Source organism: Arachis hypogaea, chromosome 14 (genome assembly GCF_003086295.3).
Source record: "Arachis hypogaea cultivar Tifrunner chromosome 14, arahy.Tifrunner.gnm2.J5K5, whole genome shotgun sequence".
NCBI classification, from domain to species: domain Eukaryota; kingdom Viridiplantae; phylum Streptophyta; class Magnoliopsida; order Fabales; family Fabaceae; genus Arachis; species Arachis hypogaea.
This window is the reverse complement of record NC_092049.1, coordinates 127404118-127414322: the sequence shown is the minus strand read 5'-3', so window position 1 is coordinate 127414322 and position 10205 is coordinate 127404118. Positions and strand designations below refer to the sequence as shown.

At 38.4% G+C, this 10205-nt stretch overlaps 1 non-coding gene across 1 annotated transcript; it reads right to left on the bottom strand.

The window, feature by feature from the left end:
* Positions 1–7648: 7648 nt before the first annotated feature.
* Positions 7649–7756, bottom strand: LOC112745488 (small nucleolar RNA R71). The gene has a single exon (XR_003173414.1). It is a non-coding gene; the product is annotated as a small nucleolar RNA R71 (small nucleolar RNA).
* Positions 7757–10205: the final 2449 nt, after the last annotated feature.

The window sequence follows — 10205 nt, the reverse complement described above, 5'->3', positions numbered from 1 at the left end:
AAGCCAATGCAAGTTTTGATTTATTACACTTTGATATTTGGGGTCCGTTTCGACAAAATTTTATTCATAATCATAAATATTTTTTTACTATTGTTGATGATTTTAGCCGCTTTACATGGGTTACTTTATTAAAATCAAAAGGAGAAGTACAAAATCAAATAAAAAATTTTATTACTTTAATTGAAACACAATTCAACTCCAAAGTCAAAACTATTCGTTCCGATAATGGACCAGAATTTATTTTACCTGATTTTTATGCTTCAAAGGGCATTATTCATCAACGTAGTTGTGTTGAAACTCCTCAACAAAATGGAAGGGTAGAACGCAAGCATCAACATATTTTGAATATAGCTCAATTATGAAGGAGGAGCAGCAAAGACAAGGAAGAGACATAGAAGAGCTCAAGGACATCACTAAGGTGGACTCATTCCTTGTTCTTACTTTTTCTGTTTTTCGTTTTCTATGTTATGTGCTTATCTATGTTTGTGTCTTCATTACATGATCATTAGTAGTTAGTAACTTTGTCTTAAAGTTATGAATGTCCTATGAATCCATCGCCTCTCTTAAATAAAAATTGTTTTAATTTAAAAGAACAAGAAGTACATGAGTTTCGAATTTATCCTTGAACTTAGCTTAATTATATTGATGTGGTGACAATGCTTCTTGTTTTCTGAATGAATGCTTGAACAATGCATATGTCTTTTGAAGTTGTTGTTTAAGAATGTTAAATATGTTGGCTCTTGAAAGAATGATGACTAGGAGACATGTTATTTGATAATCTGAAAAATCATAAAAATGATTCTTGAAGCAAGAAAAAGAAGCAAAGAACAAAGCTTGCAGAAAAAAAAATAGGCGAAAAAAATAGAAAGAAAAAGAAAAAGCAAGCAGAAAAAGCCAAAAGCTCTTGAAACCAAGAGGCAAGAGCAAAAAGCCAATAACCCTTAAAACCAAAAGGCAAGGAAAAAGGATCCCAAGGCTTTGAGCATCAGTGGATAGGAGGGCCTAAAGGAATAAAATCCTGGTCTAAGCGGCTAAACCAAGCTGTCCCTAGCCATGTGCTTGTGGCGTGAAGGTGTCAAGTGAAAACTTGAGACTGAGCGGTTAAAGTCAAGGTCCAAAGTAAAAGAAGAGTGTGCTTAAGAACCCTGGACACCTCTAATTGGGGACTTTAGCAAAGCTGAGTCACAATCTGAAAAGGTTCACCCAATTATGTGTCTGTGGCATTAATGTATCCGGTGGTAATACTGGAAAACAAAGTGCTTAGGGCCACGGCCAAGACTCATAAAACAGCTGTGTTCAAGAATCATCATACTGAACTAGGAGAGTCAATAACACTATCTGAACTCTGAGTTCCTATAGATGCCAATCATTCTGAACCTCAATGGATAAAGTGAGATGCCAAAACTATTCAAGAGGCAAAAAGCTATAAGTCCCGCTCATTTGATTGGAGCTATGTTTCATTAATAGTTTGGAATTTATAGTATATTCTATTATTTTTATCCTATTTTGATTTTCAGTTGCTTGGGGACAAGCAACAATTTAAGTTTGGTGTTGTGATGAGCGGATAATTTATACGCTTTTTGGCATTGTTTTTAGTATATTTTTAGTAGAATCTAGTTACTTTTAGGGATGCTTTTAATAGATTTTATGTTAAATTCACATTTCTGAACTTTACTATGAGTTTGTGTGTTTTTCTGTAATTTCAGGTATTTTCTGACTGAAATTGAGGGACTTGAGCAAAAATCAGATTCAGAGGTTGAAGAAGGACTACTGATACTGTTGGATTCTGACCTCCCTGCACTCAAAGAGGATTTTCTGGAGTTACAGAACTCGAAATGGCGCGCTTCCAATTGCGTTGGAAAGTAGACATCCAGGGCTTTCCAGCAATATATAATAGTCCATACTTTGGCCAAGAATAGACGATGTAAACTGGCGTTCAACGCCAGCTCTCTGCCCAAATCTGGCGTCCAGCGCCAGAAAAGGATCCAAAACCAGAGTTGAACGCCAGAAATGGATCAAAACCTGGCGTTCAACTCCACAAATGGCCTCTGCACGTGGAAAGTTAAGGCTCGGCCCAAGCACACACCAAGTGGGTCCCAAAAGTGGATTTATGCATCAATTACTTACTCATGTAAACCCTAGTAGCTAGTTTATTATAAATAGGACCTTTTACTATTGTATTTGACATCTTTGGATTACCTTATGATCCTTTGATCACGTTTTGGGGGCTGGCCATCTCGGCCATGCCTGGACCTTCACTTATGTATTTTCAACGGTAGAGTTTCTACACTCCATAGATTAAGGTGTGGAGCTCTGCTGTTCCTCAAAGATTAATGCAAGTATTACTGTTTTCTATTCAATTCATCTTATTTTGCTTCTAAGATATCCATTCGCACCCAAGAACGTGATGAAGGTGATGATTATGTGTGACGCTCATCACCATCTCCCCTATGAACACGTGCCTGACAAACACTTCCGTTCTACATGAAATAAGCTAGAATGAATATCTCTTAGATCTCCTAACCAGAATCTTCGTGGCGTAAGCTAGAATGATGGCGGCATTCAAGAGAATCCGGAAAGTCTAAACCTTGTCTGTGGTATTCCGAGTAGGATTCGATGAATGAATGACTGTGACGAGCTCCTAACTCGCGATTGCAGGGCGTTAGTGACAGACGCAAAAGGATAGTAAATCCTATTCCAGCATGATCGAGAACCGACAGATGAATAGCCGTGCCGTGACAGGGTGCGTGAGCATATTATTCACTGAGAGGATAAGATGAAGCCATTGACAAGGGTGATGCCTCCAGACGATTAGCCGTGCCGTGACAGGGCATTGGATCATTTTCCCGAGAGATGACCGAAAGTAGCCATTGACAGTGGTGATGTATCACATAAAGCCAGCCATGGAAAGGAGTAAGACTGATTGGATGAAGATAGCAGGAAAGCAGAGGTTCAGAGGAACGAAAAGCATCTCCGTTCGCTTATCTGAAATTCCTACCAATGAATTACATAAGTATTTCTATCCCTTCTTTTATTTATTATTCGAAAACACCATTATCACTTTATATCTGCCTGACTGAGATTTACAAGGTGACCATAGCTTGCTTCATACCAACAATCTCCGTGGGATTCGACCCTTACTCACGTAAGGTATTACTTGGACGACCCAGTGCACTTGCTGGTTAGTTGTATCGAAGTTGTGAACCATGGTATTGGCACCATGTTCTTGGCGCCATTGCCAGGGAAAGAAAGAGTCATGAATTTTACATAATTAAAGTGTAATCACGATTACGCGTACCAAGTTGCTCACGTTGCCAGGGATTGTTTGAGCCTGGACATCACAATTTCGTGCACCAAGTTTTTGTGTGATGAGCGGATAATTTATACGCTTTTTGGCATTGTTTTTAGTATATTTTTAGTAGAATCTAGTTACTTTTAGGGATGTTTTTAATAGATTTTATGTTAAATTCACATTTCTGGACTTTACTATGAGTTTGTGTATTTTTCTGTGATTTCAGGTATTTTCTGACTGAAATTGAGGGACTTGAGCAAAAATCAGATTCAGAGGTTGAAGAAGGACTACTGATACTGTTGGATTCTGACCTCCCTGCACTCAAAGTAGATTTTCTGGATCTACAGAACTCGAAATGGCGCGCTTCTAATTGCGTTGGAAAGTAGACATCCAGGGCTTTCCAGCAATATATAATAGTCCATACTTTGGCCAAGAATAAACGACGTAAACTGGCGTTCAACGCCAGCTCTCTGCCCAAATCTGGCGTCCAGCGCCAGAAAAGGATCCAAAACCAGAGTTGAACGCCAGAAATGGATCAAAATCTGGCGTTCAACTCCACAAATGGCCTCTGCACGTGGAAAGTTAAGGCTCGGCCCAAGCACACACCAAGTGGGTCCCAGAAGTGGATTTATGCATCAATTACTTACTCATGTAAACCCTAGTAGCTAGTTTGTTATAAATAGGACCTCTTACTATTGTATTTGACATATTTGGATTACCTTATGATCCTTTGATCACGTTTTGGGGGCTGGCCATCTCGTCCATGCCTGGACCTTCACTTATGTATTTTCAACGGTAGAGTTTCTACACTCCATAGATTAAGGTGTGGAGCTCTGCTGTTCCTCAAAGATTAATGCAAGTACTACTGTTTTCTATTCAATTCATCTTATTTCGCTTATAAGATATCCATTCGCACCCAAGAACGTGATGAAGGTGATGATTATGTGTGACGCTCATCACCATCTCCCCTATGAACACGTGCCTGACAAACACTTCTGTTCTACATGAAATAAGCTAGAATGAATATCTCTTAGATCTCCTAACCAGAATCTTCGTGGCGTAAGCTAGAATGATGGCGGCATTCAAGAGAATCCGGAAAGTCTAAACCTTGTCTGTGGTATTCCGAGTAGGATTCGATGAATGAATGACTGTGACGAGCTCCTAACTCGCGATTGCAGGGCGTTAGTGACAGACGCAAAAGGATAGTAAATCCTATTCCAGCATGATCGAGAACCGACAGATGAATAGCCGTGCCGTGACAGGGTGCGTGAGCATATTATTCACTGAGAGGATAAGATGAAGCCATTGACAAGGGTGATGCCTCCAGACGATTAGCCGTGCCGTGACAGGGCATTGGATCATTTTCCCGAGAGATGACCGAAAGTAGCCATTGACAATGGTGATGTATCACATAAAGCCAGCCATGGAAAGGAGTAAGACTGATTGGATGAAGATAGCAGGAAAGCAGAGGTTCAGAGGAACGAAAAGCATCTCCGTTCGCTTATCTGAAATTCCTACCAATGAATTACATAAGTATTTCTATCCCTTCTTTTATTTATTATTCGAAAACACCATTATCACTTTATATCTGCCTGACTGAGATTTACAAGGTGACCATAGCTTGCTTCATACCAACAATCTCCGTGGGATTCGACCCTTACTCACGTAAGGTATTACTTGGACGACCCAGTGCACTTGCTGGTTAGTTGTATCGAAGTTGTGAACCATGGTATTGGCACCATGTTTTTGGCGCCATTGCCAGGGAAAGAAAGAGTCATGAATTTTACATAATTAAAGTGTAATCACGATTACGCGTACCAAGTTGCTCACGTTGCCAGGGATTGTTTGAGCCTGGACATCACAATTTCGTGCACCAAGTTTTTAGCGCCGTTGCCGGGGATTTAATTGTTCCTGTTTGGCGCCAAGAATCGTCTGAGATCCCAATCCCGGCAACAACACCAAGTTTTTGGCGCCGTTGCCGGGGATTGTTTGAGTTTGGACAACTGACGGTTCATCTTGTTGCTCAGATTGGGTAACTTTCTTTTCGTTTTCTTTTCAAAAATTTTTCAAAAATATTTCAAAAAAAAATTTTTTTCATCTGTTTTCGGAAAAAAAAAAAAAGAGAGGGTTCTAAAATAAAAATGTTTTCAAAAATATATTTTCCTTTCAGAATTTTTAAGAATGAATTCTAGTGTTTCATGGAGCATGTTGAAGCCTGGCTGGCTGTAAAGCCATGTCTAATTCCTTTGGGAATGAGTATGTCAGGCGTGTCATGTCTGAGTTACATACTAAAGCTTGGCTGGCTATTAAGCCATGCCTGACCCTTTGATTGGAGCTTTAGAGCATAAGATTCCTGGAATTCATATTAAAAATTTTGGAATCCTTATTTTCTTTTTCAAAATAATTTTTCGAAAAATATAAAATAAAAATCCAAAAAAATTAGAAAATCATAAAAATCAAAAATATTTTTGTGTTTCTTGTTTGAGTCTTGAGTCATATCATAAGTTTGGTGTCACTTGCATATGCATCTTGCATTTTTTCGAAAATTTCATGCATTCATAGTGTTCTTCATGATCTTCAAGTTGTTCTTGGTAAGTCTTCTTGTTTGATCTTGATGATTTTTTGTTTTGTGTTGTATGGTGTTTATCATATGCATTCTTGAATTCTTAGTGCGTAAGCATTAAAGAATTCTAAGTTTGGTGTCTTGCATGTTTTCTTTGCATTAAAAATTTTTCAAAATTGTGTCTATGATGTTCATCTTGACATTCATAGTGTTCTTGGTGTTCATCTTGACATTCATAGCATTCTTGCATGCATTCATTGTTTTGATCTAAAAATTTCATGCATTGCATAATTTTCATGTTTTTCATAAAAATTTCAAAAATCAAAAAAATATATTTCCCTTTTTCTCTCATCAAATTCGAAAATTTGAGTTGACTTTTTAAAAAATTTTTAAAAATCAAGTTGTTTCTTATGAGTCAAATCAAATTTTCAATTTGAAAATCTTATCTTTTTCAAAATCTTTTTCAAAAATCAAATCTTTTTCAAAATTCTTAGTTATTTTCGAAAATTAAAAAAATATTTTTCAAAAATCTTTTTCTTATTTTTATATCAAATTTTCGAAAATAACATAATCAATTAATGTTTTGATTCAAAAATTTGAAGTTTGTTACTTGCTTGTTAAGAAAGATTCAAACTTTAAGTTCTAGAATCATATCTTGTGATTTCTTATGAATCAAGTCATTAATTGTGATTTTAAAATTCAAATCTTTTTCAAAACTAATTTCAATCATATCCTTTCAAAAATATCTTCTTATCTTATCTTTTTCAAAAATATCTTTTCAAAATATCTTTTCTAACTTCCTAACTTCTTATCTTTTCAAAATTTGTTTCAACTAACTAACTAACTTTTTGTTTGTTTCTTAACTTTTTCAAAACTACCTAGCTAAATCTCTCTCTCTAATTTTCGAAAATATCTTCCCTCTTTTTCAAAAATTTCTTTTTAATTAACTAATTATTTTTATTTTTAATTTAAAAAAAATTTTCGAAAAAATACTAACAATTTTCAAAAACCATTTTCGAAAATCACTAACTCTTTTTCAAAATAATTTTCGAAAATTATCCCTCCCCCATCTTATTCTATTTATTCATTCATATCCTAACATCTCATCTCACATCTCTGCCATCCTCACAGTTGTGTTTCTTCCATTATATTACATTCTTTGTCTCCCCCTCTTCTTCTACTCACACAGGGATCCCTATACTGTGGTATAAAGAATCTCTATTATTATTATTATTTTTCTGTGCCCTCTTCTTTGTCATATGAGCAGGAGCAAGGATAAGAACATTCTTGTGGAAGCAGATCCAGAACCTGAAAAGACTCTGAAGAGAAAATTAAGAAAAGCTAAAATACAACAATCCAGAGATAACCTTTCAGAAATTTTCGAACAGAAAAAGGAGATGGCAGCCGAAAATAATAATAATGTAAGGAAGATGCTTGGTGACTTTACTGCACCTAATTCCAATTTACATGGAAGAAGCATCTCCATTCCTGCCATTGGAGCAAACAATTTTGAGCTGAAACCTCAATTAGTTTCTCTGATGCAGCAGAACTGCAAGTTTCATGGACTTCCATCTGAAGATCCTTTTCAGTTCTTAACTGAATTCTTGCAGATATGTGATACTGTTAAGACTAATGGAGTAGATCCTGAAGTCTACAGGCTCATGCTTTTCCCTTTTGCTGTAAGAGACAGAGCTAGATTATGGTTGGATTCTCAACCCAAAGACAGCCTGAACTCTTGGGATAAGCTGGTCACGGCTTTCTTAGCCAAGTACTTTCCTCCCCAAAAGCTGAGCAAGCTTAGAGCTGATGTTCAAACCTTCAGACAGAAAGAAGGTGAATCCCTCTATGAAGCTTGGGAAAGATACAAACAGTTGACCAAAAAGTGTCCTTCTGACATGCTTTCAGAATGGACCATCCTGGATATATTTTATGATGGTTTATCTGAGCTATCAAAGATGTCACTGGACACTTCTGCAGGTGGATCCATTCACCTAAAGAAAACGCCTGCAGAAGCTCAAGAACTCATTGACATGGTTGCTAATAACCAGTTCATGTACACTTCTGAAAGGAATCCTGTGAGTAATGGGACGCCTATGAAGAAGGGAGTTCTTGAAGTTGATACTCTGAATGCCATATTGGCTCAGAATAAAATATTGACTCAGCAAGTCAATATGATCTCTCAGAGTCTGCATGGAATGCAAGCTGCATCCAACAGTACTCAAGAGGCTTCTTATGCAGAAGAAGCTTATGATCCTGAGAACCCTGCAATAGCAGAGGTGAATTACTTAGGTGAACCTTATGGAAACACCTATAACTCATCATGGAGAAATCATCCAAATTTCTCATGGAAGGATCAAAAGCCTCAACAAGGCTTTAATAATGGTAGAAGAAACAGGTTTAACAATAATAAACCTTTTCCATCATCCACTCAGCAACAGACAGAGAACTCTGAACAAAATGCTTCTAATTTAGCAAATCTAGTCTCTGATCTATCCAAGGCTACTGTGAGTTTCATGAATGAAACGAGGTCTTCCATTAGAAATCTGGAAGAACAAGTGGGCCAGCTGAGTAAAAGGATCACTGAAATCCCTCCTAGTACTCTCCCAAGCAATACAGAAGAGAACCCAAAAGGAGAGTGCAAGGCCATTGACATAAGCACCATGTCCAAACCTGTGAGGAGAGGAGAGGACGTGAATCCCAAGGAGGAAGACCTCCTAGGACGTCCAGTGATCAATAAGGAGCTTCCCTCTGAGGAACCAAAGGACTCTGAGGCTCATCTAGAGACCATAGAGATTCCATTGAACCTCCTTATGCCCTTCATGAGCTCTGATGAGTATTCCTCTTCTGAAGAGAATGAGGATGTTACTGAAGAGCAAACTGCCAAGTTTCTTGGTGCAATCATGAAGCTGAATGCCAAATTATTTGGCATTGATACTTGGGAAGTTGAACCTCCCTTGTTCATCAATGAACTAAGTGATCTGGATCAACTGACATTGCCTCAGAAGAGACAGGATCCTGGAAAGTTCATAATACCCTGTACCATAGGTACCATGATCTTTAAGGCTCTGTGTGACCTTGGTTCAGGAATAAACCTCATGCCCCTCTCTGTAATAGAGAAACTGGAAATCTATGGGGTGCAAGCTGCTAGAATCTCATTAGAGATGGCAGATAATTCAAGAAAACAGGCTTATGGACAAGTAGAGGACGTGTTAGTAAAGGTTGAAGGCCTTTACATCCCTGCTGATTTCATAGTGCTGGATACTGGAAAGGAAGAGGATGAATCCATTATCCTAGGAAGACCTTTCCTGGCCACAACAAGAGCTGTGATTAATGTTGACAGAGGTGAAATAGTCCTTCAATGGAATGAGGACTCCCTTGTGTTTAAAACTCAAGGATCTCCCTCTGCAACCATGGAGAGGAAGCATGAAAAGCTTCTCTCAAAGCAGAGTCAACCAGAACCCCCACAGTCAAACTCTAAGTTTGGTGTTGGGAGGCCACAACCAAACTCTAAGTTTGGTGTTGAACTCCCATATCCAAACTCTAAGTTTGGTGTTGGAGAGTTTCAACAAAGCTCTGCACATCTGTGAGGCTCCATGAGAGCCCACTGTCAAGCTATTGACATTAAAGAAGCGCTTGTTGGGAGGCAACCCAATTTTTATTTATCTAACTATATTTTCCTTAGTTATATGTCTTTGTAGGTTTATGATCATGTGGAGTCACAAAATAAATATAAAAATTGAAAACGGAATCAAAAACAGCAGAAGAAAAATCACACCCTGGAGGAGCATCTGTCTGGCGTTCAAACGCCAGAACAGAGCATGGTTCTGGCGCTGAACGCCCAGAATGGGCAGCATCCTGGCGCTGAACGCCCAGAACAAGCATGGTTCTGGCGTTCAACGCCAGAAATGGCAGCAAATGGGCGTTGAATGCCCAAAATGGGCACCAACCTGGCGCTAAACGCCCAGAGTTGTGTGCAAAGGCATTTTACATGCCTAAATTGGTGCAGGGATGTAAATGCCTTGACACCTCAAGATCTGTGGACCTCACAGGATCATCTCAGGATCTGTGGACCCCACAGGATCCCCACCTACCTCCACTCACTCTCTTCTCTCTTCTCAATCATCCTCTATTCCCAACAAACACTCTTCCCTATTAACCACTCACATCCATACACCCACTACCTTCAAAATTCAACATCTCTCTCTCTCAATCAATCCCACCCATATGGCCGAATACACACTCCCATCCATCTCCTCCATATCTTCTTCTTCTATTCTTTCTTCTTTTGCTCGAGGGCGAGCAACATTCTAAGTTTGGTGTGGTAAAAGCATAGCTTTTTTGTTTTTCCCA